The sequence below is a fragment of the Austrofundulus limnaeus genome, unplaced genomic scaffold, assembly GCF_001266775.1.
Source record: "Austrofundulus limnaeus strain Quisiro unplaced genomic scaffold, Austrofundulus_limnaeus-1.0 Scaffold18, whole genome shotgun sequence".
In the NCBI taxonomy this organism is placed as follows: Eukaryota; Metazoa; Chordata; class Actinopteri; order Cyprinodontiformes; family Rivulidae; genus Austrofundulus; species Austrofundulus limnaeus.
The window spans coordinates 1,161,136-1,187,740 of record NW_013952420.1 but is presented as its reverse complement, the minus strand read 5'-3'; positions in this window follow the sequence as shown (position 1 = coordinate 1,187,740).

Below are 26,605 nucleotides of genomic sequence, written 5' to 3'. Positions count from 1 at the left end.
AATCAGCTCCAAAATGGTGTCTTTCGAATAAAAACTAGGTGAAAATTTAGTATGAAGGATGATCTCAGGTCTTTGACTTTTTCCCTTGTTTCTGACTTCAGAAACTGTTTATTTGTTGCTTGTAGTTAGTATTTTTTGAATCTGATATTACTTTTTTGTTTACATGTCTTTTTTTAAATAACATTGCAAAATATGGTAATCATGTACATAGACTGGAAAAAAAAAGAGCCATAATTAAAAATGAAAAAAAAAAGGCAAACCTTCAGAAACCTTAAAATAACTATTGATAAAAATCCTTTTAGAAAGGCAACACTGTCTGATGTTTGGATCAGTCAGAGAAATAGAGAAGAATATTTTTGCACTGTAATGTAAATTAGTTGAAGTGCAAAAGTAGTGACAGAAATAATCAGATTTTTAAAATCCAGATGCTGATCTTTTACATCAGCTCTGATTGTTTAAATTAAAGTTGAAATTTATAAATTAAAATACAACAGTGTTTCAAATCACGTTTCTTCTTGTCTCACTTTTTATCAGTTAAAATAATAACTTCTTGAAGAAAGTACAGCACTTTTCACCTGCACAAAGGTCACAACGGAATTCACATAGAACAAAATGATAACAAAAAACTATTAAAAACACAAATTAGCTAAAAGTCTGTCTGAAATTAAATGCCTTCAGATATTTCTTAAAAGAGTCAGTAGAGTCTGAGCAGTAACGCCTCAGGGCCACTGCCTGAAATGCTCGGTCTCCACGGGTTTTGAAATGGATTTGTGGGACCATCAGCAGCATTTGTCTTCAAGATCTCGGAGTCCTGGAGGGACGGAGAGAAGCTCTAAAAGGTCCAATATGTATTCGCGGGGCCATGAAATGCCCTAAAGGTTAAGATCAAAATGTAAAAATTACTCCTCAAATGCACAGGAAACCAGTGCAGAGAGGCCAGAACAGGAGTTCTGTTTGCTCTTCTGCAGCATTCTGCACAGACTGGAGATGAGCCAAAAAGGTTTTGTTTAAACAAGTAAAAAGTCTGTCATAATAATCTAAACAAGAGAATGTACATGAACAATCCTTCCAGTTAAATCTGAGACACAAAGGATCTAATAAAGGTGCAGAGTGTTAAACTTATAAATGATTATATTAAATACATGTTACATAAATATTAGTTGTAAACAGATTTTTCATAATACATAAAAAACGAACAAATTTACTTTTGCATTCACGACTCTCAGAGTTTTTACAATTATGATTTTCTTAATGTGTGGCAAATAGATATTTTAATGTTAGGCAATTTGAGTCTGAGAATGCTGAGGTTGACTTAGGTTACTGATGGCAGACATAAGAACCATGCTGCGAAGCCACCACCATGTCTTTTAGCTTCCTGAACAAGTTCCACATTTAGGAACTGGAGCACGTCAGCCGCAGGCTTCATGCTGGCTGATGGGAGGATTCTCACCTCAGAGAGGAAAGGATCAAACTGAAGGAAACACAGCAGACCTGAGCTCTGCATTTGGCTGCACTCACAGCTTAGTTTAATTTGTTACCAAGGTTGGCCGATGATGCCCCAGCTGGACACCTCTAATGTGAGCCACAAATAAACAAAGCAGGTAAAACAGAACGGTTTAACTCTGAACAGATTTTAGAAAAAAAGGACAGTTTACACACTTTTTTTTTTTATTTGGAGTAAAATTTACCCAAGAGAACATGTTCCAGAGTGAGTTTTTTTTCCCCTCTCAGTGATGAAAAGCAGAAAGTTTCTCCACCAATAGAATAATTGTTAAGAAATGAAATCTAAGAACATCTCCCAGTTTGCTCGTGCTGGATTTTGACACAATCTGATTGCCGTTTCCCCTGAAAACATGGGGCCAAACTTAAGAAAATAAATATATAACGTGGACAACTCTGACAGCAGTTTGGGATTTCAGTCTTTGCAACAATCTAGATATATTGATTGTAAAAAAAAAAATCTCCTTTTGTTTTATGAATTGCACAAACTGACATGATCAAGCATCCCTCGGTGGCGCTTGGCTTTCATGTGTTTCATTTCTCTGGCTGGACTTGGACTGTTTGAAGTGCAAGTCCTTCACTGATTAGAGGAATACACTGCAGAGCTTAGAAAAACTCTCTGGAGTGATGTGTCATACTTTCATCTTTTGCCTCTTTCTTTTTTTCATAAAAAAAACATGGGTTCCATATGACAGGAGAGAGGAACTCCGTCACTGAGGGAAGTCAGAGGGGAAACTGTGCAAGTCTTTAAGGTTACAGGGAACATGGAGAAGTTTGACAGCAGAAAACACTGAAGGGACTTAAAAACGAGGTGTTTTTGGTTCGAACTTTAAAACTGAACTGTTTCACTTTTAATGGAAGTACTTTTTTGGTTTCTGTGGAAAGGTAACAAACAATTGTCTTACCTTTAAATGACCTCAGATTGGAGCAAAGTGCTTGTTGTGAACTATGGCTCAAAGCAAACAGTGTGCCTGTTTGTTTGTTAGCAGAATGTCTCATGAAGGGATTTTAATTAGGGCTGCAATGAGAAGGAGAAGGTGTGACAAGGTTGACGGATCAAATACCGTCCGGAGACCTTTCTGGTTGAAGTTTACTTGTTCTCTCTGTGCATGTGTGGGTTTTCTCCAGGTACGCCAGTTTCCTCCCACAAAGGGGACACAAACACGCTGTGACTCATCGGTGACTTCAAATTGTTCCTTAGTGAGAATGTAAACAATTATTTGTCTCATTTGTGTCCCTCTGATGGACACACGACATGCCCAGTGTGTACCTGTAACTGGTGACCCCAGGTGACCTGTAAAGGAAGAAATGGGCAGGATCTTTATCACTACTAGCTTTAGACGTCCATCTCACATGTTGCAACCAATGAGAGCCTCCGTTTTGTCTGGCTGATGCGGCGCAGCGCTTACGTGAAAAAAACGTAAATCAGAAAATGAGCAGAAAGGATAGAAACACGGAGGAAGTCACCAGATTTTGGGCAGTTTTTTTTTAACTCTTCCCAACAGCACTGCAATGCTGGACTACTTTACTAACAAAGTAGTTTGAGCCCGAAATATCACTTCAATTCAAAACACACCGTTGATGCCAATCATCCACAATCAAACATAGGGATGTGCTGAAAGTTTATGGATGGTTATGATTCCAAATGAATATCAAATCAAGTGGTGACTCCATGTTTATGACTTACCGTCAAAACTTGTTAAAAGATGTTGCCAAAATATGGCAACCTTAGAAGTTGCCATATTTATAGTATATAGTAACATCAATTACTCTGTTCTTTAACTTGCAAATTGTTCATTTTTCCCTCCAAAGATGGCCATCCACAACACATTTGCTGTTGATTTATAGTTTTGTGTGTTTTTGTTGCCATATGTAGTCAATCAAAGCTTTTGCTCAACCATGACCTTGCAGTCATTTTTTTCTATCACTCGACTGATTGTGAGTCCAGGAAGAGCTGATTGTTTAAAGTTTTTTTTTTAACACAAGTGAGTCAAGCGATTACTACGTGTATTAAAGCAGACTGTCTGCAGCATCGTCCATCCTGATGAGGAAGTTTAGTGAGTAAGTAGAGGAGAATGTTGGTTTGTGTCCCGGATCAGCTGCTGTCTGCAGCCAAAGGTTCGGGAACATGGTGATACTCTTTGTGTGTCCCAGAAATACTCTGAGGCTTTCTGATTTACATCTATGTTCCAGTGGTTCAGTTGTGATCATGACATAGTAACCAACATGATAAATTACCTACATCGTCTGTAATATACAATGTAATGACATCAACATGGTTTTCATTCTTCTCTAATTTAGTTAGGGTGCTTTTATTTATTTGATCACTATGATTTTGTTGGAACATAGTGTTAATTTTTTAAAAAAAAGTCCAGTGCCTGCAGGTAACCTCACAGGAGAAGCTCTTCGCAGCTGCCAACGTTACAGCTAACATCCCTTGCATCATGCTTGACTGGTGGTTTGGAGGACTCCCCTATGACTGATGGAGAAAGAGCACGTAGGAAAGAAGGGGAAGGTGCAGAAACGAGGAGCAGGATGAGGGGGGTGAGAGGTATAGTCATGCTCTTTCACTTGTTTGTTTCTGTTCGGCGCTGAAAGACAATCCTTTTATCTCTGCTCGTATACTGGTGTTTGCCGTGACACAGAGGAAGCTCACTAGGTTTTTATCTCCCGAAAGTTGACTGGAGTGGGGGTGGGGAGCAGGTTCACTGTTCCCAGCAGGCCTGAGTGTTTAAGTGGTCCGACTGATAACACCTTCAGAGGTTTCCAGTCTGTGGCCAGGTGTGTGAAAACCTGTTTACGTCAAATTGTAGCGAGAGCTCCATGGCGTACAGTACATCTGATTTTAGATAAGGCACATAAGCACACTAAAAGATAAACATATTCTGTCTGTTGTTTCAGTCTGGGAAATACACTTTCTTATTAAAGCGAAGGCAGCAACACTTTGGAGCACTCTGCTGGTCTTCACTGATCATACTAGATCACCCATGTGTTGGCAAGATAAACTCACCTTACAGTCAAATAAATACATATTTCTATGTAATGTGCATATAATTATTCATTTGCTGTCCAGGGTGCTGAATTGTGTACCAACGGGCCACATAGCAAAATCTGCCTGGCCCACACAGGGAACTAATGGCCCTTTACCACTAACGTCTCTACAGCACGGTTCGACTTGACCGAACTCTGTTCAGCATGGTTCAGATGGGTTCATCATAGTTTTTCCCCATTTATTTCATTTAATTAAAAAAACATTTAATCAAAAAACAAAAAAATCAACACAACACAAAATCATTAAATGAAAGGGAGCAGACACACATACATACATTTACATAAATAATTTTACACCCTAGTGGTCAGCAAAACAAAAAAGTAAAAATATCTAATAGTAATAAAAACGATTACAGATACTCAACCAGCAGTTTGTATAAATGCCTATTATGTATTTTCATATTTATTGAACAAATCAAATCTGACCAATCTTCCAAGTAACTTAATAGATCCAGCATTTTTATAATCCTTAGCCAAGTTGTTTCATAATTTAATTCCTTGAACTGAGGTACATCTCTCTTTCAAGTTAGTTCGAATTTTGTGTTTCTCAAATATTTCAAATCCTTTAAGATTATAAATACTTTCCCTCTTAATGAAGTTTGATTGAATGTTCAAAGGTAGCTAATGTGTTTTTATGAACCATATACGTAATTAGCAAAATCTTGCAATCAACCTGTAAGAAAATTTTAGTGTTCATTAACTGAAGTCGAGATGAAAATATTGTTGAATAAATTGAAATGTGAAAGGAATGAGGACCATGCAACACCAGTGACTGGAAATGAACGAGGATTTAATGCTTTCACCGCAAGCAGGAAACCCACGCTGACAAGAAACCGGAAGTTCCAGCATATATACACCTTCTTCAGTGCCTGGTACGCCCACTACTGGCCTAGGGCTGAATCGCAAGACACTCAGACAAAAAACCTGTTCTTATGTTTGATTAACAGTTTCTTTATGAGTTGTAAAAATGTTTCGGGCATGTATCTAAACTATTTTAATCAAGACATAACAATATTTAAACAATGGATTATAACAGTCAATACTTAAATAGGAAAACTAAGTAAATGGTGTAGTGCTTTTAAAATCAGTATCTAACCTGACTAATAAATTTCTTCAAATTCCCCCTGTTCACATGACAAAATCATGTGAACAAACCAACTACTAAGTTGGGTGGTTCCAGAGTCCGAAATTGACGCCACACGCCTTACCAGCTGGTGGCGGTTATGCTCCATTAAGCCAGTGGTTCCCAAACTTTTTATCTTCTGACCCACAAAATATCCACGGCAAAAACTTGTGACCCCAAATATTACTGGTCTGAGTACACAAACCTTGTAAATAACCCTAAAAACACAGGCTTTTTGACAATCTAAACAGCTTGTACACAAATATAAATAATTATTTATACTTATTTTGTGTTTTTATAATAGTTATAGGGAAAATATTACATCAGCAATTATTTTATTACCCTTTAAAATTATTTCTGGAGATTATCCAAGGTGCTTCATGACCCATAATTGGGTCCCAAGCCCAACTTTGGGAACCAAAGTGCAGTGGTTCCCAAACTTTTCAGCTTTTGACCCACGAAATAACAGCAGCAGAGACCTGTGCCCCCAACTATTTTTGGAGGATAAACATTTGTATCAGGTCAACTAAACATGGGCATAGTAACAATATTTTTATACTACATTTATCCATTTTAAATATACTAACCTCACTCCTTTGTAACAACTAAGGCAAAAATATAATTAACTCAGAAAATCTTTTCAGGACCCCACCTTGATGTTTCGGGACCCCACTTTGGGTCCTGACCCCAACTTTGGGAAACACTGCGCCAGCCACCAAAATAAAAAAATAAAAAACACAACAATGGAGAACATGTTAGTGTTGTTATTGTAAATGGTGAATCGGGTTGTTGTGAGAGTAGCTCTTGTGACACAACCAGCGATTCCACCCCCTAACCAATCAGTGACTGACAGTCACTGATTTTCAGGCGTTTTCAGGTCATCATGGTACACTTGGAACCACAGTGATGTACGTTCTGAAAAAGGTCTTATTCAATGAATCCTTGCTAGTGGGAAACCTTGGAACCGTGGACAGCCAAGTCAAACTATGCTGTAGAGACACTAGAGAAAAGGGGCATAACACTCAACACTCGGCCCACATACTGCAAAATATGATGGTCCTTTGGTGGCCCAGAGGTGGTTCATGCATGAACCAAACTACAACTGGGCCAGTTGTGGCACGCTGTCTTAAAAACAGTGCCAGACCTGGCCCACATCCGGTTGACAAACCACTTGCCATGCCAGCAGTGCCAGCTTGTCACACCTGGCCCACACCTGACTGCTATGTGGGAGGCCATACTGTACTGCAAATATAATTTTAAAGATGGAAATAAAAATGTATGACATGAGTTGGTGTGACTGACATTCTCCTGAAAAGCAGTTTTAACATTTATCAGATAATAATTACGCCGATTCCAGTTACTGTTTGTCTGTATCCACTAACTCTACTCTCTGCAGTTCCTGAGTGGGAGGTGCAACTCATAAGGCAACGCTGACACCGACAGACTGATGGGCTCAACCACAATATAAGCAGAAGTCTCACCAGAACACAATACTGAAGTGTTAGTTACCTTGTTGTGATTTCACGCTACAGCTAAAAGATTATTTATCTAACGTGTGATACGTTTTGTGTTTTTTCAGCAACCACTTGTTGATTCCGTACCTCCAGTGCCTCGTGTCTACTCTGCTTGTTTCTCTGTGTCATTTCACACAGCGGGGACTACAAAACCTCCACACTTCATATCCTGAAATTTGGACATTATCATCCCTCTGTTCCCACCAGTCGCTCCTTGTGTTAACTGCTTACCTCCTGGAAATCTAACATTGTCTCACCTGGTCCTGGAATCCTCCATCCTTCCCCTCTGAGCCTGTAAGAGAAAAAAAAAAAACATCACAGTAACAGCCTGTCCTTCTGTCCTGACAATATTTATGTCCATGAGAAACAGATACTCGTCTTAGCTCCCCTACCGCAGATCCCGTCTTCTTCACAGCTTGACGCCACCTGTAGATAAATTCACTTACCTTCTTAATCCTGTGTCTTTCAGTCTTTTTGGTTCTTGGAACCTCAAACTTTGGTGTGAAAAGAAATATTGCTTAGCAAAAATGACGATAATACATTCTATTTTTACACAACACACTGGTTTGTGATGCAACACATCTACAGTTCAAAGTGAAAAGCACTTATGACTGAAGTACATGAGGGTTCATCAGGAAGAAACTGTACTTAAAGCACAAAAGTGAGGAATGTGTAAATAATTTTTAAAAAGGTTGCTTGTAGTGTTCTTCCCGGCTCGATGTGTGCATATCTGCACGGCTCCTCAGCCGCCTGACAATCGGCAGCATTGTTCTGGAAGATGCTTCTTATCAGGTGAAGTCTGGGCTCCTGCGTGGAGCTTCTGCAGGCAGCGGCCCTGGTGCAGGTTGTGGTCCAGCACCTCAGAAATGTAAACTAATGCACTCACCATGAAAAGTGTGCATACTTCAGCACGTGGATGCTGGAGGATCTGCTTCCAGGTGGAGGGAAGAGCAACCTGTAGGTATTTTTATTGTTTGTGAATGAAAGGTGAAAGGTGGGCGATAGTGTTTTGCTTGTAGATGTGCATTTGTCTGTTGTATTACATGTTAATTTTCTGAACTGGTTTTAGTAAAAAATCCCACCAAGTTACTGATTGACTTTTCGAGTTACCTTGATTTAAGATGGCCGCCACTGACTTTATAAAACAGATAAATATCCATGGAATAATGTCTATAACTTAGCCAATTTGACTGATATTAAGATAGAGTTTCATGTGGTAATAGCTGTGAGTCATTACCAATGAATACTCTGAGCACTGCACATTGTGTGAGGTCTTAAACTTTGGCATTAACTACAGTGCCCATAAAAAGTATTCACCCTCTTGGATGTTTTATAATTTTTTTAGGTCACAAATCCATTATGATCAATAGAAATTGACCTTTAAAAAAACAAAAAACTGAAAAACATTGAAATCACATTTCTACGGAGTAATTCAAAACTAATCAAACAAAACTATGTAATGTAAAATTAGTAATAAATGCATAAATTTTCACCCCTTTAAAGTTACAGTGCAAATTAAACTTGAGAAAATAATATTGAAAAATACAAAACAATAGATACAAAAATAAATAAATAAATACAAAATAATTTCAGGAGTTCTATTAAAACCATCATCAAGAAACAAAAAAAAAATTGACATGTATATCTACCAAAAGCAGACCATCCTCAGACTTACACAGACTTAAACAAGTAAAGAAAACAGGTGGATGGTCTAACAACATGCATTCCTTAAAGGTATGTTAGGCCTTAATTTATGAAAGCATTTTTGTGTACGATTGAGCAACTGTTTTTAAAAAAAAATGTATTATTATTAATTAGTATTTATTTTTATTTAACCAGACATTAACAAGGTACATACAAGTGAGGTTAAAATCTGTGGTGATACAGGATGGCCTGATGGGTCAAAAAACATCAGCCTTTGCCAGTCTTGTATTAAGTACCACAAAAATACTTGTGTGAAAGTAGAAAAATCTTAACATAAAATTACTTTTGTAAACCTTAAAGTGTCCTTTCTGTATGCTACTTTATTAAAAGTCTTAAAGTGTCTGACATTTACTGTACTCAAATATGAAAAAAATATATTTTTGATGTAAAATGTACTGTAAAAGTGAATGATTAGAATATAAAAAAATACATTTATTGGACAGTGATTGTCTCAAAAATATTTCTTCTGAAGGCCATAATGACTATAATGCTATATTAAAACATTAAATATTTTTAGATGCACTAGGCTGCATATACTGTATACATCTTGTATACTACATTTTTACTTCTCATCCAACCACAATTAAAATCACTACCTGTGAGGTTTCATTTACAGTATCTGGGTTAATTTTGAGATGTAAATAGTTGAAAGTACTGATATTCATTGAAAATGTAAGGAGTAAAAAGTCAGTTAAAAAACAAATATTATTCAAAGTATTGATAACCAAAATAAAGTTTTTGTTACTTTACACCTCTGGCATTTGCATTGATAAATATGATCACATTCTGGCTTTTGATTTGATTGTCTTTGAAAGACAGGATGTCTAATATAACTAAGCTACATGTTTACAACAAGACATAAAAGAGGAGGCATTAATTATTATGATCAAACAGGTTTTGAGCTTAAACTGGGGCCTTTTTGTGTTACAGTTTGTATTTTCTTCTAGTGTCTGCCTGGATTTTTTCCAAGTTTCTTCTCTCCACAGCCAAGACAGGTTAATTGGTGATTTTTATTTGCCTGTAAGGGATAAAAATTATATAGAGACAAAAGTTCACTTTAGTGATCCTTGTAATTCTGCATCAAGATCAGGTTTCTTCAGCTAAGAGAGCACAGCACCATGGATCCAATAGCTTTGATATAAGAGAAGACAAACATATGGACGTCCTTGGATGTCTCCTCCTTTAACAAAGCATCAAAGTTGGAATACTGCCCAAGCCCAATTGTTAGTTTGTTCCCTTAAAATCTGCATCAGTGTGTTTTTAATTCAGGGTTATATTTTCAAACCTACAACAGGCTCTGACTTCTTAAATAAACACAGTGGAGTTGGTATATTCGCAACTGGATAAAAACACAGTTCTAGTGATTATAATAAAAATTCAACCACAAAATGCTGGAAAAATAAATGCTTATGTTCACAGGAGGAGTTACTGAAAGCCAAACTTGTTTTCAGATAATATCAGAAGGATTGTTGGTATTTAAATGTGGGGATTTAATGACTGACTTCACCCTTTCAGTGGTTAAACACACGCCATGACGGCAAAAAATCTATAAATCTGATCAACAATTCATTTTAAGATTTTTTATTTTTATTTTTTAAGATCCATTGCTGAAAATTTATGCTTGGATGGTTAGAGAAAGACTTTCAAGGTTTCACACAGAACCCCCCCCAGCAGGATGGTACAAGAAGACAAGACTCCTTTAAATTATGAATCCGATTCAATTATTTACCATCTGAACACTAAACGAGTGAGTCAGCCGACTCATAATTTAAAAGTTAGCCTGGACTGTGCCTGTGGATAAGTCGAATTCATGAAAAGTGCAAGTGCCGTGAAAGACATTTATCACATTCCTCCACTTAAACGGTATTCATGCCCACAAGGTCTTTTGGCCAGGTGTCAAAAATGTCAACACTTAGCCCTGTTCTCCGGAGATGTTGGCACTTATGTAGGCCTAATATCTGGACTGATCTGAAAAACAACGCTGTGCTCCTATGCCAGCCAGCCAGCCACATCCAGATTTAAGACCTTTTTTTTTCTTTTTCCTCAAATTGCAAGCAGGTGTTCAGACCCTGCATTTTTTCCTCCTTCTTACCCCAATAACCTCTCTGTTCAGCCACCCCGGCTCATGTGTCTGTGTGTGTTATTTAAACGAGTACTATTTTTGCCCCTACAAAGGTATTATTAAGATGTTGACATGATCATGCACAACCAGGAAATAAGATTAGCATCATTCTCCTAATACCTCAACAATAACTCCTATCTTTTTTTCCCCTCAAGCCAGCAAAGCTGAGGGGAGCTGTAAGGGCAGGGAGACATGGAATTTGAGGGTCAGCCAACCTGAGATGCAGTTCATTTATATTGCGACTGAAGGGAAGCATTTCAAAGTGTTTCCTTAAAAAAAGTAGTGAGAAAAGAGGTATAATGAGATTTAATTTTACTGACACTGAACAAACATGCTGTTTTTAAATGCAGCTGCTTCTGAGCGAGCCTGACATTCTTTTAAATTCTTTACCATAGAAAAAATATTTGACCAGAGATTTTGCCGTTTAAATGAACCACAGCTTTATTTCCAAAGAATTGGAAAGATTTTCTTTTAAGGGGTTTGTGTAGAAATGTGTCTGTTGTAGATATTATAGCTCTTTGAAAAAAGTTTTATTCGGGTCAGTGCAATGATCAGGGCCAAGAAAAAAGTGGGCTGCTGCCCTCTTCCAACAAGTCCAACTTAAAAAAAATGTAATTTTGGATTATGCAAATAAATATCTTTTGAATAAATATTTAGGCTACATTTATAGACAGCTATGTCGGCAGAAATCTGAGATCCCCCAGGCTACTCCAAAAGTGCTACTGATAGCTGCTGCTGTTTGTGCCCGCAAATAACCCCAGATTATTATGTAAATTAAACTGACAGTGATGCAAAAGTTTTATAAAATAGAGTTTGCATTAACAGTGACATTTTTAGAACCCAGATGGGATTAATTTTACACGAATCATTTGCAGTGACTGCAATTTTTTTTCAAACTAAACAACAACTGTAGCAAGCTACCAAACAATAACGAGCTAACATTAGCTGCCTTTAGAGTAGGGATGCACGATATATCAATATTGATATCGGTATCGGCCGATAGTGGCAATTTTTTAGAATATCAGTATCGGTCCGATATGTAAAACTGGGCCGATTTTAACGTCTGATCTTGTTTTCTCACTTTTTTAACTTTGTGTTTCTGTTTTGGGAGGGGAGATGTTTGGTTGAGCGACATCTGTTTGATCATGATAGTGATATTGATGCTGTGTAACCAGGAATATCTGAAGTGGAGCCATGTCAGAGGTCTGGTTGTTTATTTACAGTATCAAAAAAAAGACCCAAGTGTGTTTGTGTGTATATGCGTAATGTAATTTGTGTGTTTGTGTAATATCGGTAAATATCAGTTATCGGCCATAACAGCAATAATTATATCGGATATCGATATCGGCTGAAATTTTCATATTGGTGCATCCCTAACCTTTAGCTTACCATCCTGGCTGCACCCTCTGTAATCTTGCCCTCTTGTTTTCAACATAATACTGCTGTCCAATACAGTCTTTGGCACGTTTCCTTCGAGTTTGTTATAGACCTTTGTTTTGTTGCAAATAATGTGATGATCCTGCCCACACTGAGGCTGCTCTCTGCTCAAAGCAAACACAACCAGGGTCGGGGTAGAATAACACCAGGCCTCTGTGGCCAGGTCGAACCTTACAAAGCGAGTAAACTCATAAAGTTTTGGCTGTGGTTTCACACTTTCCTGGTGGAACCTAGACTTGAACCGGCAGCTTCAGGATTACAAGACCACAGCACTGACTGAGCAGCCCTTTTTGATTTTTATTTGATTTTTATAGCTTTAAACATATTGGTTTTATGTCATCTTCACTATATTTATTCTATTGTTTTGTGTTTTCTATGTTCTATTTTTAATATATATTTTTACTTTTTTACCCTATTAAGCCTATAAGCCTATTTCCTGTTAATACAACACCTTTCTAAAATAATTGCTTAAGTCACCTTTTTTAGGAACATCTTAGAAAATTAGTTTAGGAAGGTGTTGAGGATGATTAATTGAAAAATACAAATTCTAAACTCTAGTTTAAAACTATGTCAACAAGAAACTGATCATCAAAAAATGGTGTCATGACTCAATAATATCAGCTAAAGAGATAAATATTTTTAGCTACTGGTCAGGCAGTATCAGACCATACAAGGTAAGTGGTTATGAGGAAAATATTACAAACCATAGCTGAATCATGCTTGAATCACCACATTTTAATGAGCACATTGAAAACACAGCTTGTTCTCTGTGCTGTAAACAAAAAGCAGTGACAGAAAGTGCCAGGACTTGTGGTTCTCTCTTATCTGTGATCCCACGTTAGATGATGATACATTCTGGTAGGAATTTTTTAGAAACGTGTCTTTCTTTTTTTCCACACTACAATTTCACCATTTTTCCTCCTCGCTTTCTATGTTTTTCTCTTTTTATGACAGCAACTTAAACTCAGCAAACAGAGGAAACACTTGTTTCTTTTACTGCACTCCAATGCACTGAGAAACTCCCAGCTTCTTAGATCCTTGTTCAACTCTTCTTCCAACTGTCCAGACTCTCCTCTTCTTGCTGCGTGCGCTCGCACGCACGCACGCACGCACGCACGCACGCACACACACACACACACACACACACCAAAAATGATGTTTTTTTGGCAGAAGTTCCCCTAAAAGGAGCAGCCAAATCCCAGAGATATGGAGAAGGTTCTGGTCTTTGTTCTCACCCCCTGGCAGTTTGGGATTGATGGACTGTATAAGTGGTCTTTTTGTTTTCAGCTATTAAACTCATCCATCAACTTTATTCTCGGTTATTAGAACAAGTTTAGGAGCAAGGAGGAGTCTTAAGTGATGGACTGCATGGACACTGCTGTTGCTTTAAGTGATTAAATGTCATCTAAGAGGTTCTGTGCCTTCATTCATCATCCGCCTTAGTTGTAGTTCTTGACAGATGCTGGACTTCCCAGGAGCAGCCATGAAGATGCATCTGAGTCAGAGCAACAAACTCATAATTTATTGCTAAAAAGCTGATGCAGTACAGATGAGTTCTATGGAGCCCGCGAGGGGACACGAGAGGTTATTTTTCTTTTGCCTTCCCACGCAATAGCATTGTGTTCCCTCGCAATACCTTTTGTGTTCCCTCGCAAAAGTAGTTTATCACTGTTGTGCCTGCCGGTTTATTAACAAACTCACATGTTCACCWTTAGCGAGTTAGCCTACTGCTTTAATTCAGCTTCAGAATGAATATATCACACAACTACTCATGGAAGTATGTCATATGCCGATATTTTAACACAGTGCAGCCATGCAACATCAGTGTCAATTTCACGTACTTGTGGTGACACATCCTGATTTGGTAACCGGATATTTGAAAAAAAAAGTCTGATTTAATCAGTTCTTGTTCAAAACAAACATTTGCGTGGGAACGCAAAACAATATTGCGAGGGAACACAAAAGTATTGCGAGGGAATGCAAAAGTATTGCGAGGGAATGCAAAAGTATTGCGAGGGAACGCAAAAGTATTGCGAGGGAATGCAAAAGTATTGCGAGGGAATACAAAAGTATTGCGAGGGAATGCAAAAGTATTGCGAGGGAACGCAAAAGGGAAGAAAAGTCCCCCATGTCCCCTCGCAGGCTCCGTAGAAGCCCGTCCAGTTACAATAGATTAAAAAAATACCTTGTGGCCACACAATAATAACTTTTGGCCACAAGATAATTTATGGTATCCAGTGTCATCAGATGGGCACCGCAGGGTTCACAGCAATTACCGTAAAAAAAATTAAAAGAATTTCCTGAAATGTGAACAAGTGTTCAATATGAGCTGTAAGAACAGTTCAAAATTGTCACTTGTGAAGAAGAAGAAGAAAAACTAATACAGATCTCTGTCCAGGGGCAATGCATTTCAGAAGCAAATATTTTTTAAGGAAATGCAAAAATTCCAAAGAAAAATCGAATGATTCAGAAAACCAAAAACATGAACAGGACACGGAAACAAAACATCTGATGAGCCTCTGCCAACCTGAAGGTATGTAGAGCCTGTCCTGTGACATCATCAAGATTGTTTAGTCATCCACAGTGGACTGTGTACAACAGTTCAGTGTGAGTACACATAGCGAGTACACCATGTTGTTCTCAGGCTAAATTATTATGAAGCTACCAGATATTTTGAGACTAATAAATGCTGAACATTGTTGTGTTTCATTGTCTTTGTCTCTAAACTGATACTTGTTTTATTTTTGGAATTACTGAGAGCAGCTTTAACTATTTATAATCATTGACAAAGGTTTGCTTCATTTTTAGTTTTTTTCCCCCATTTTATATCTGTGTCAGATAAGTTCTTGTTTCCTTATACCTTTATAAATTTGGAAATATCTCATGTGTAACATGTTAATAGGATTTTTTTCTCTTCTTGCATCATTCAGGGTTTGATCAATAGAATGATGTAATACAGCTATTAGGTTTCTTTCAGTTTAGGTACAAACTTTGATCTATTTACTTTGGCTTCTCAAGTTTACATCCACATAAGTCGATATGAACGCACAATGCATACACGCACACACATGCTGTCGATACTGAATGGTTCTCATTTGTGCTCAGCATTTCCTCGCTGCATACTCCACTTACAGCATTCCACCAGAACGAGTTATGGATTTTATTTGGTTTCTACGGATGCATGCTCTTTTTTAGTGTTGTTCAAATACTGCAGCAATATGTCTGGGGTTTGATTTGTTGAATGCACAAACGCACTCATGTGCACACATGTGCACGTTTATCAGTCCCATCTGCTCTTGAAAGTTATCAAGGCGAGCAGCAGCTCAGTCTAATTGGAGTGTGGTTGCCTCAGCTTTCTGCAGTGCAACCATATCTACAGCTTCCAACGTCTGGCCAGGAAATTCACACAGACAGGTCCCTTCTAAGCTCTGCCAGCAGGAAAAATAGTGGTTTTCTTTTTAGCCACCTGCTTCAAAATTGTGAAACAAACAAAGGCACATATTTTGACCCTTTGGAATGAACTGGCTAACTTTCTATTTTTTTATTCTGTTGATTGAAATAATCTTACAGTTTTACCAGTTTCACTTACACAGACGTTATTAATCCTTAAAAACGTTTTGACTGAAATTGTTCCATCTGTAGACAAAACAGAAGTTATGATGTGCATAAAGGCAAAACTTGTTTACTGACTTTCTGAACAGCACATCAGCTTCTATAAATCCTTCACAGTGACAAAGAGAGATATGGCATTTTGCATTGATTTTAAATTCACTCAACAAGCAGAATTTAAATCTCTGTTAAAGGTTGACAGTATTGACACGTAGTCAATAAAGTTAGCATGCAGTTACAAAGTTGCAAGCAGCGTTTACAGGTTTGATTTTGATGTACATCAGAGAAACTGTAATCCTTTAACATATGTACATGAATTTTGCCTTTTTTGCTCTCCAGATGTGTCCTTTTTGTACGCTTGTTTGATCATATCAATCCGCTTTAGTTTGGCCAAATATGTATATTGATGCTACAATATAATTAATATTGGATTAAAATGCAGTCACAAAGGAAAGACATTCGTGTTTATGGTTCCAGAATTTAGCCTTTTTCGCTATTCTGTGGCTGCTTGTTCCGTGAATTTTTCACGTAGAGCTGTGACACTTATATTGTTGGAAAGAGCAGAGTCTGGGACTTAAAGTGATGGGCTACTTGTATGGTTTGGATTGTTTTCCCCGACGTAGGTGAACTGAAAACGTAATGATTATCAGGCGGAGGTTCTGCGGCTCTCGGTGCTGGGGGGGGGCAAGTTGCTCATGTTTTGTCTACGCTGTAATATACACTCTAACAATTTTTTATTTTTGCATGAAACTCATGGCAAAGTCGCCTAAAAACCTTTCATACTCTGTATAACACAAACGCACGCACACACCTACCTTTGTACTGGCTACTGCTTCCTGCTAGCTGTCCTCTGGAGGTGGTTTTCCTCTCTCATCTTGGCAGTAAAGGGGGATAATTGTACATCTCCCATTTGTAACCTCCATCTTCTCATTTCTGATGCTGGCTCTTGAATATCCTCAGGTTAGAAATGCCGATTACAAATGCAAGCGTGAGCTTATAGCTAAGTTTTCCCTGTAATGCTATGATCCACAGCTGTCACCTTTCCTCCTCATCAAGAGGAAAATGGAGAAAAACTAACAACTCGATCGTATCTGCTGGTTAGTGGACACAACGGCACAAAACAGAACTCGCGTTCCAGTAGCTCACAGATGCTTTAACTTTTGTGACTTTTTCACAGACTAGTTCTAGGAGCTTATGCTAAAAACAAAGCAGTAAGCAGGAAGTGGAATGGATGTGTGTGGCAAGAATATTACCGGAAATACGTCATTAATGACGGTGGCATATAGGCTATTGAAAAAGACTTCTGTAAGCTTGCTTCATGTTGGACTTTCCTATTTGACTCACTGGCCCCACTAGTGGTTGGAAGTGGAACTGCACCCACCATCATTGTTATTAGACAAGGACAGTTGAGTGAAAGGACAGGGGCACTTCAGGGGGCCAATCAGATTTCAGATGGGGCCAATGCCCCTGTGGCCACACCCCTAGAACTGCCCCTGTTCCTGTGGCTGCATCTCAATTCATGGGCTGGGTCCTCATGAGGAAGTGAAGAAGAAGATGGAGAAGAGAGAGGAAGCAGAAACAAGGCTGCCAGGCTGGCTTGATTGTGAGGCTATGGAACAACAAAGCCCCACTTCCTCTTACTCACCAAGGCCAGGTCTATCACAAAAAAAAAGGTCTTATTGGCTGCTAAAGGTCCAGCACAGGATAGTTGTGTGATGGTTAACTCAAAGACATAATCTCTGAAGCGGTTGTCCAGCTAGTTGGCCACTCGTTACGCTGCTCTGACAGGAGACTCCGGTGAGAGCAGAGGAGGAGGATTGTGTATTTATGTTTATAAGGCTTGGTGAACCAACAGCAAGATTACAGACTGCCACTGTTCTACAGACCTCAAGTTCCCTTTTATTTACTGTGGGAGCTATCTGTTGTGATTGTGACAGCTGTTTACATCCCTCCTGATGCTATGTTAGCACAGCTCTTACCCTCCTGCTGGCTAATGTAAATAAACAGCTGCACACTTACCCCGATGGAGCACTCATCCTGGCCGGTCACTTCAACCTTGCATTGTACAGCATGTGAACTGTGCTACAAGGGGGAATAACTCTCTGGACTGTGTTTATCCAAACTTAAAGTATGCTTATAGATTCATACCTTCGGATCACTTGGGACTCTCTGACCATCTCTCACTGCTCATGTTACCAGTGTATGTACCCCTTAAGGAAACAAGCAAAACCAACCAGCAGAATGATTAAGGCCTGGCTGGAGCAGGCACTGATTAAGCTGCAGGATTGTTTTGAGTAAACACCATGGCACATCATTGAGAATACACAGAGACTGTTTTATATTGAAACCTGTGCTGATAATGTTTCTGTTGAAAAGTATACTGAGCAGTTTCGCAACCAGAAATCCTGGATGACTGGAGATGTCTGGTTTCTTCTCAAGAAACAGAACACCTCCTTTAAATCAGGGGACAGGGGCATTCAAAAAGTAATAAACAAGGACCATTTCTAAACTGGCTACTCAAGGAAGGTGTGACAGTGGATACAGCATCTCACAAACTACAAAAGATGCACCAACGGCAGTTCCAACATTGACATCTTACTGGCTGAAGTCCTAAAGCTCTTCTTTGCAAGGTTTGAGGTAAAAGAGCCAGCAGATTCATAAAGGTTTTAACTTGGCCCCATCGCACTCAGCACGGGTGTCCCACAAGGCTGTGTGTTGAGCCCACTGCTGTAATCGCTAATAACTTTATACCAATTCATCCCTTAAACAGCATGGTTAAGTTCACAGATGATACCACCACAGTGGGACTCATCACAAGGGGAGACGAGTCTGTGACAGGGATGAGATCCAGTGACTGGCAGAATGGTGCTCAGAGAACAACCTTTCAACTAAACACCACTAAAACAGAAGAGATTATTCTAGACTTTGGAAAGAAGCAGGGTGCTAATCCAACACAGACACACACACACGCACGCACGCACACACACACACACACACACATTTTAAATGCCAAACCAAACTAAAACGTTTGTGCACTGACATGCTTTTAGAGCACCTACACCTGCCCCACTCCCCTCATGCATGGGAGAGGTGGTGCAGTTTGAACAACTCAAGTGACTCAAGTGAACCGAATGACATTAGTGAGGGTCTCAGATTAACCTACTGAAACTCTGTGAAGTGAAACAAATTTACCACATGTAGTAATGATGTGACTGGTTGGATTTAAAAAAACATTCATCCTCTCTTTACACTTTTATACACCATAGTGCAGTTTTAAACTTAAAAGTCGTCTTATTAAAAAAATTGTTGTTCTTTTTAAAACTTTAAAATTTAACACTCAAACACTGTATTTTTTTTGCCCCACTTTGAATTCTGATGTCTTGTCAAAAAAAAAGTCAAAGCATCACAACAATATTTAGTGCTCTTTTTCTGAGTCAACTGGGCCATCACCTCGTCAAGCATGACTACTAACATATGTATAAATTTAAAGGCATTAGTGTCAGTGTGTAAGCCAGAAAACTACTTCCTTTGCTGTGCTCCAACAAGACAGTGAGGTTCAGGATCATATATCTCAAAAGGATTTAAACACAAACCATGTGGAACATTTTTATGGCCTCAGTCGTTCATCCAAATCATCATAAAACTTTGTCTAAACTGTTGATTAGTCACGATAAGACATCTAGATTCAGGCAACATCAGTTAGTTAATAGTTGCAAAGGAAAGCACAGAATTAATTAGGTTTATGGTCATTAGATTGCAATATTAGGTTGACACTTTCAACAACATCAACACTACTTTGTTTAAGATAAATTTTACTTTTTAGATACAATTTACACAATGATCACAGCTCAGCTTCAAGCTAAACTAGCTGGTTTATATGCAACACATTGGTAAAAGAAACAAGTGTGTGTATATGTGTGTGTGTGTCTTAACCTTGTCTGATCTGACTCACGTTGCTCCATCTAAACTACGTGCCTCTTTCTCAGACTTCCAAAAGATCCTAAGATAGTCACAGAGTGTTACATGGCAACAAAAAGAATAATGACGAACAATGATTTCCTGCAAAACAGAGGAGAAGTTATAAAACAAATGTGCAACAAAGGAAACAAAGATGCAAAACAAACTAATGAGAATGTTGTTTTCAAATAAGAATTAGCATAATGTTCTTACGGTACCGTAGCACAATAATTAGCATATTAAGGTCTAAAAATCTGGTTTATATAGTGGGTTTCCTTGTGGTCAGGACGGCATGGTAATAATAGAAACAAATTTGAAACTAAATGTTTGCAGAGTTCCTTTTTTATTATCTCTGCAGCATTTACTTGCATTTTTACAGCATAAGGATGTTTTTAATTTCTGCATCACGATTATTTTATGTTGTAAACAGTAGTTTTTTTTCTTTAAGTAGTTTCTCATCATGGCAGCACAGAGCCATTTAAAATCACTGATGGAGCTGGTTACATCCCACAGAGACTTTCAGGAATCAAGCTTATAAGCAGCTTACTTTTTCATATGTCGACCATTTCAATGTGGTTAATACTAGGGAACGTTTATGAGAAATTTGTTTTCAAGTAAGATTAAACTTTTTATTTTGTGCTTCTTAGCACAAAAATGCATGGACCTGGACCCCACTTGCTGCCTTGCTCCATTCAGAAATCAGAAAGGCAACCAGAAAGCATCCCACAAACTCCACCCAAAGCAACAAAATTGTCTCTTATTGACATAGCTGCATGAAAAAAACTTCTCAGATTAGCTTCGCCTGCCCTATCTTGACACAAGGCCTGGGTCAGACAACACTGGTGGCATTTTGCTTCGACTACTCTGCTTCCAGAAGTTGGTTGTTGCGCATTTAAATGTCGATCGTTTCGGATAGTTTTGAGCAGTTTTCTGAGGCAGTACATCCATCTATATGACTCTTCCACACACTTGGTAGTCAAATGGACAAAACTTCATGCACAGCAAGAGCACAGATATTATTCACTGAGAAATCCATATACAATAATATGTTGTGATCTATCCGTAACGAATTTGTGGCCAAATGGCAGATAATGGAGTGGACACTCCAGTGGGGACAAAATGTGCGTTAGTGTGTAAAACAGAAGTTTTCCCAGGAGCTCTGTGCCGTGTGTCTCATGAAATAAAAACAATGGGCCTCATGCAAGAACCGTTGGTACGCACAGATTTGTTCTTAAGTTGTGCATACGAGTGATTTAGGAGAATTTGTGGCATTCACCAATGTTTTCGTATTCTAAGATTTTTTTCAGATACGAACAAAATTCATGAGTGACCTGTCGTATATTTTATGAGCAGTCAGTCTGCTGTTACGCAGACAGGTTTTCCTCCCTAATAACTTTATATTTAGTTAGTTTGAAGATATTTTGATTTGAAAATAAATCACACTCCATAATTATGTTGACAATAGGCTATTCTGCTTGAATTAGAGTTATAATTTTAAATGTAATAATTTAGACTAACTATATAAATTGTCCGTTCGTCCGTTTTCTGCCGCTTATCCGGGATCGGGTCGTGGGGTAGCAGCAGAGAGACCCCACTCTCCCCAGCGACACCTTCCAGCTCGTCCTGGGGGACTCGGAGACGTTCCCAGGCCAGAGGGGATACACAATCCCTCCAGCGAGTCCTGGGTTTTCTCCAAAGTGCCAGACATATTTTGAAAACATTTTAAAATGCTTGTGTCAGAACCGCAACTGAGACCACTTGAGACCGCTGGGTGGGGGGTTGGGGGGGGGGGTGTACGGTGTGCAACGGTGTGGCTTCTGAATAAATTAAAATGATTTAACACAGTTGTTTATACTTTTAGCAGCTCTTTTTATTCCACAGCTGACCTGCTAAAAATGACAGATTTTCTTTTCTGGATCTCTGACAGACGGACTTCAATCTCTGAACTCGTAAAGTTTTTCTTTTTAATTTTTGCTGTCATGTTCATGAATGGACACTTCCTTGTATCTGAGGCAGGAAACAGCCTTATATGGTGTTTTTGGGGTGGTAATTTTGCTAATCTCCTCTCGTGTGCACGAGCAGCTGGATACAAACAGGTGAATTTACGCAGCTCATTTACACACTTTTCCTGAAGATAGAAGAGTTTGTTGAATCTGACGTAGCATGTTCGTACGAACCCTTCATATGAACAAAAGTAAGAGAAATTTAGGATAAGAATACGAACATGTTCCTACATGAGGCCCAATACGTTTGATAACAAATGTCCAAAAGTCGACTGTTCGGCTTTGGATCAAGTGTGATGTTTGATGCTTGAAGTGTCTTATAGCAAGTTTAAATAAAACTGGAACTCATCATCTTAGGAGTTGTTTATACACTGTAAAAATAAATATTGATTTTTACTACACTAAGTTATGTCAACTGGTTCCACTAAACCCAGTTCAAGAAATGTTACACACCCTGATCACTTTGGTTTAGTGGAACCAGCTGACATACCGGTAACTTGGTGTGTGTGTGTGTGTGTGTGTGTGTGTGTGTGTGTAAAATTACTAACTTGTCAATTTCCAATTATTACTAGCAGTTTTATAACTTTTAGTACTTTTTTTATCAGCGAAATAATGTTTGTCAAAGTCATTTTCTGTTCAGGAACTTTTACTGTTACTTTGTTATTTTTTTCCAAGTACTTTATACACATCTGTCTTTGTGTTTTGCTCAGAATTCCCAATCAGAAGTCTGTGAGATGCACTCAGCTGTTCTTGGCATCATTTATCCTTTTAATTCAAATGTGATATGCATTCCTTCAAGAAATACAGGTACCTCAGGACTTTACTTGAATTTGAAAACACTGTAAACCACACAATATGACCTTCACAGTCACCACATCTCAACTCAAATGAACCACTATAGGTGGTTGTGAACTTACTTATTCTTTAGCTTTCTTCCACCATCATCATCAAGCATCAAACTTACCTCACTCACTGTTACAGAGAAAATATGTTTTGCGTAACCAGAGTTTGGCTGGTTAAGGCCAAAATTACAACCTAGTTTTACTTTTTTCCTTAAATATTTGTTTTACAAGTAAATTGAGTAACTATCAAAGGCTGATAAACACATTTTTATTTTCAAAGAAAACAATAAAAATTAACCAAAGTAACATGTTATGTTACTTCAAAGAGAAACATTTTTACCACTTAATTAGGGGGATCTGGTTCCAATCATGGATAATTTGAACAAACACAAATGGTTTTGTTTTCTAAAACTCAAGATAAACAACTCTTTGCTCTGGAAGGTCAACTAAAATCTTTGGCAAAATCTCTTTAAAGCTCTTGTTGAGTTGATCATTATTATTGTATAGAGGCCTTCTTGTTGTCGTTTTGAGTTTGCTTAAGAAAATACAGCATGGGAACTCACGTTTTAATGGAGATAATTTAGATCAAAACAAAGCAGATCTGGTCAGAGTGTTTGTGACATGACACAGATGTACTGTGGGAATCTCATCAGTCTTTGATAAAATGGAATAAGTGTATAAAGATGGCTCTAATCTATATTTATAAAACTAGCTTTAAAGTAAAAAGTTCTTTTTCTAAACTTGTCTTACAGTTTGCATCTTTCTTTAACGAACACTTTTGCCCCCCCCCCACCCAATATAATATATAAACAACTCATTGCACAGCATCAGTCTTATTTTATTTGTATTTTGTTTTATTTCTTATTTCACACATTTACTAGATGTGTAGCGCCAGCTTTAATTTCCAAAAAAACTATTGAGCATTGATGATGCAAATAGAAATTTCCAATTTTTTTCCAATTTTCATTAAAACCTTTTCAAATTTCTTCAAAAATGTCCTAGTTTAATTGTATTTTCTCTGTATAACTGAGAGTTTTTACTTTGCGGGAGTCACCAGGACATTGTGCAGGTAACCAGCTCAAATGTGTTTGAACATCTTTTAAAATGCTTTTTGTCACTTAAAAAAACAAAAAAGGTCTGATGTGCTTCATTTTTACTAATTAATGATCATATTTGTTAGCTTCACAAGCCAGAAAAGGACAATCTTTTTATTTAATTTATTTGGCGTGTACAATGCATGTTAATTGACATTTCTGTAAATGTGCTAGAATTAGCCAAAGTCTATTTTTCATCTGTTGTCTTGACATTTAAACATGACTGTAAGACATTATTTGTCTTCTTTTTAAATAATGGTACTAATCGTAGGTATGTAAGTACAGTCAGGCTATAAGGTGACAACTTTTTTTTAAATATCACATTTGTGTTCTGGGTTGGAGCTGTAAGGGTTTACCTAGTCTGTTTTCCAACCTCAGGAGTCCAACACACCCATGCAGTGTAGAGCAAAGTTCAACAGATGAGCAGTATCAATCAGAAAAATAAACACATAGACAAGCTTAAACCCGGTTAGATGGACTTCTCCATCCTTCAGCTGATAAGAAAAATGGGAGTGAAGGTGCTTACTATCATCAGACACTCACAGATGAACGTCCCGGCCAACCAGGGAAATCAGGACAGGGATTTGAATGCTTCTGATTTGATAAGGCGGAATGCAATGGGTTTTGCAACTTTATTTAAATGTTAGCACAGCCTGCTGATGCAAAGTGATGAACGTTAGACGCAGTAGGTTTTGTAAAAAAAAAAGTTCAAACTGTGATTGGATTAAATAATTCACAACGGAAAGTTGTTTTATTCCCTTGCATCCAGTCCACTCTGCAGATGAATTTAATAGATTTCTTAAGCAAAAGAAAACAAACAGGGTGATGAGTGGCAAGTCTGTGCACATTTCCTGATAGATATTTGTTTACAGCAGCTGTTAGAGCTGCAAAGATGCAATTTCAGTTTCCGTGGCTAAATAATGAGGATTTAGCAGATTATCTGCACTGTCATCAAGTTAGCCATCCGTGGATCCAGATACATCTCTTCTCCATCCCACACTGGCGAAACGTCAGAGGTACATTTGGATTTGGAGCTCTGCTTCTTAACAGAGAAGGTTTGTAAAAAAATGCAGGAATGCATAAAGTTGTTTATTTGCAAATAGTAAGTGTCCAAAGACAATAATCATTATTAATAACATCAGGGATGATAATTAGTGAGTGCTTCACCTGGAAGTCAGGAACTAGCAACTAAACATCCAATGATCTGTACTTCCTGTTGCAACTGTGCTAGAACTACCATGTACTATTGCTGTATAATGTAAATTGCATAGTATTATAACACTATTGCCTGAACACATTTTATTGTTTCTGGTGGTCTGATCTTTGCTTTTGGACATTGTTAGCATTTTTTGTGTCTCACCTCTCTCCTGTCCGGTCCTGCTCAACGTCTCAAATGTTCAATATGATTCCTGTTTCCATTTGCTGAAATATTTAAAAGTATATTCTTTATGTAGCACAGATTATCATAAACACAAGACTTGTCATGTTGGAGAAAAGAAAACAGACTTAAGAACTTGGAGTAAAAAGCATACATGTCAAGTTGTGTGGATTGTCCATAAATCACACAGATCTTCCTCTAATTTGGAGGTGTACAAACATGTACAGAAATCCCTCTGAATTAAAAAAACTCAGCTTCAAATAAATTTTACGTCTCAGAGCTAATAAATAAGCTTAAATAACCATTTGTCAATCCACTTTGCAGCAAAAATAAAGTTCATCCTCCTCTCCCTGCTTCTTTGTGCTGCTGGTGCTATCACCGCATCATGTTCTGTCTTTCCCTGCGGCCGACAGTCCACATACAACCCCCATCCCTCTGTGTGAGTAATTCAGATTTATTTTTTCAGAAATGTATGATTTTTGAGGGTAATCCTACAGGTAAACACCCAAAGGGGTTGACACATGTGAAAAGGTAAGTGCATTTTTACAATATTTACAGAATTAGCCAGGAAGGACCTGCAAAGGACAGACATAATCATCTTGTATAGTGAGGTAAACATGGTTCTTTCTCACAGGTTCAAGGTGTAGAAGAGGGTAAAGAGTCCGGGTAAGTTTGAAGGCCCGTAGTGGTATTGCAGGTGTGGATTGGTTGAGCCAGTATGGCAGGCAGGCAAGTTAACTGGTGTGTGGAGAGTTCCCGGTTAAGGAGGTAATACACAGATGCAATGACTGCTCCAGGAAAGTGCAGGTAAACTAGAAGGATAGGCTATGAAGGGAAGTACACAAATGCTGAGAACTGTATGAAATGTTCCAGTGATGAGCAGATCACTGCAGCAGCCTTTTAAGTCCTGGAGCTCATCAGCAGAATCAGCTGCAGCTGCTGCCAATCGTCCCCAAAATTATGGGAGCTACATCGACAATTGGCAGACCTTATGGGGAAAACCTGATCTGATTAGGAAATACAATATCCACCCCACTTTGGCTGGGGTAGCTCTCATTTCTAGATCAGGAGGCAGAAACACTTCGATACTCCAACAGCTGGGATGAAATAAATCACTTGAAACTTTATTTCCTTACGATTATTTTTTGTCAGTTTTGCAGCTTTAATACAAACAAAACTGGACAATGGGCCTCATGCAAGAACATGTTCGTATTCTTATCCTAAATTTCTCTTACTTTTGTTCGTACAAAGGGTTCGTACGAACATGTCAC